Below are 2,522 nucleotides of genomic sequence, written 5' to 3'. Positions count from 1 at the left end.
GAGGCCACAGAAATCAGATTTCATTACCATGCAACTCAAGACTTCTCTGTGTCCTTTCATGCTAGCTGGCTGAATAGCTGGATGAGTGGAAGTGGGTGTGTTCCAGCAAGTTAGATTACAGACATGAGAAATAACTAGTGGGTGGGAGTATGTCTACAGTCTCTGACAGCTAAATGAGATGGGTTATGTCATGCATGACTGCAGCCTATGTAATCTGGAAATAGATCCCAGTCTTGAATGTGTTTATTCAGCCTAAATAAATGCAGAACTCCAGCAAAWGAAGCAAATTGRCATGTGTAATTATTAAAATTGTTTRATTTAAACACAATAGATTTTGACAACAAAGTCTACAAACAAAATAGAAATATATCCCTAGTCTGTGGCTTTCTCTGGAAGATCCATTAAAAAGGCAATTGAGAAAAGAACATTAATGAGCAAAATACCTCACAGTCAGAACATTCAGTATAGCATGTGCTTTTCTTTTTCTAGACATTTTACACTAGAAACAAGTCATTCTGTTTGTGTTTTGAAAGAAAAAGACAGAACTTCAATCACTGAAACAGAAATACACTGAACTGGCCACTGATGGCACTACGCAAGATTCTTGCCACCATCTTGCCAGGTGCCACACTTATCACTGTTTTGTTTACATGTCAAAGCCACACATTGGTCATGCCTTGTGTCATCAGTTCAAAAATGCATAGAAATAGCCTTTTTTTCAGTAAACAGGCTGTTTATCATGCACATTGTGGAAATGGGACATGTGTAAGCTGTTTCCCATTGAGTGTTGTCAAGCATTCGTTTTGTAAAAACACCAAACTGATTGGCAAAAATGTAACATGAACAAGAAATTGTATTAACTGTCAATAGCCTGTACTCATAAATTAAACATTGGGATTAAAATATTAAAAAAATTTATTTTATAAGCTGCCACTTCATACCAGTTACAGAAGTGGATACATTTGTTGGTACCATTATAGCTCATTGAAATATTCTTTTATTTCTTGTGAAAAGTGGTTTAATTAAAAGCAATTATCACATACTAACATGTGACAGAGTAAATGGGCTGTTGTAGATTATCAGTCATCCAGGACTGGTAAATAAATAGCAATAATAATAAAAACATGACAACTAGACTTATATTCTGTAGTTGAAGATGACTCAGTTTMCATCAAGGAAGGTTTCTCAAGAGAGCCAGCTCTTTGGGACAAGACTCAGCTATGCACCTACACCTCATGAARGAGATGTTTTTGAGAACTAAAACGTTCATATTTTGGATTGAGAAGACATGGGGAGCTGCAAGTCTCAGATTTCAGCTCTCCAAAACCTACAATGCAGTATTAGGCCTATGAGCTTCTCATAGTTTAAAAAGCTTGGAAATTTTCATTGTTCAGTTTTGAAAGCTCCTTGGATGGGGAGCAAAATTCCTTTATGTACAGAAAAGAAGTCTAGTTGTTGTTTTTTTATTTCTTTTTTGTCATAAACAAAAAATAGTTAAAAGAAACAATTGTTGATTTTGTTTTTTACAAAAAGTATACTAAAATACTATGTACGGTTTTGCGGTAATGATAATGAGACAGTTATTCCCTACATTCTAGTTATGTTTTAAAATTTAATTAGCATCACAGGTTCCTTTTAAGCTTTTCATCACTGTCGTTGATATTACTGTGTGCACCACACTGAACATGGAGCCAAGAATGTAAAGGTGAGAGCTGTGTGACGAGCTTTGAAAGTAGATTATCCAAGTTAATCTTAAAGGCTACAAGACCATCTATAAACAGCTTCCTGATCCCTGACCACAGTTGTGAAAATTATTAAAAACTATAAGGTTGATGAGGCTGTAGCCAAGTTCTGTAAACATTACACATTACTCTTTAAGAGCCCTATGTATTTACTTAATCCAACCAGAGTTCTGCTACCAGTCAGGGGCGGACTGGCCATTGGGAGTACCAGGACTTTTCCTGGTGGGCCGGTGCATCACTGGGCCAGCACAGGCAACGAGGGAAAAAAAAGTTGTGTAGTTGCGCTCAGTACCAGTAGATGGCAATAATGCACCAATTCATTGTTTATCAACCACCAACAAAGACCAAAGAAGAAGAAAAGTTTGCTGAAGAACAGGAAAAAGTAAGAAGAAAACGAATAATAAAAATAAGAAGAAGGAAAATGGAGAATAAGCGTAATGGAGGAGAACAAAAATTGAGAGAAAAGAAAAAAACATCTACAAGCAAATTCAGCCAAGTGTCAGAAACTGATATTTATTTTCTGCTGGTGCATCATCCTCATCCTCACTGGAACCTATGTCTGGAGAACAACGTGACCGAGACGAGGATGGTCATATAGGTGGCTGTATGTTTTTTTTCTGGTTTGCTAACTTTTAAAACAATGCATTTAGTTGTTAAATAAATGAAGCCATTATCAGGTGTGGACTAGGTCCAAACTGTAGTAGCTGATTTTATAAAACTGTGTTGCTTAAAATGTTTTAACATCAGTTTTAGAAATTGACATCATACATGGCTTTCTAA

The sequence above is a fragment of the Austrofundulus limnaeus genome, unplaced genomic scaffold (assembly GCF_001266775.1).
Source record: "Austrofundulus limnaeus strain Quisiro unplaced genomic scaffold, Austrofundulus_limnaeus-1.0 Scaffold1135, whole genome shotgun sequence".
In the NCBI taxonomy this organism is placed as follows: Eukaryota; Metazoa; Chordata; class Actinopteri; order Cyprinodontiformes; family Rivulidae; genus Austrofundulus; species Austrofundulus limnaeus.
Note: the sequence above shows the minus strand (reverse complement) of the source record.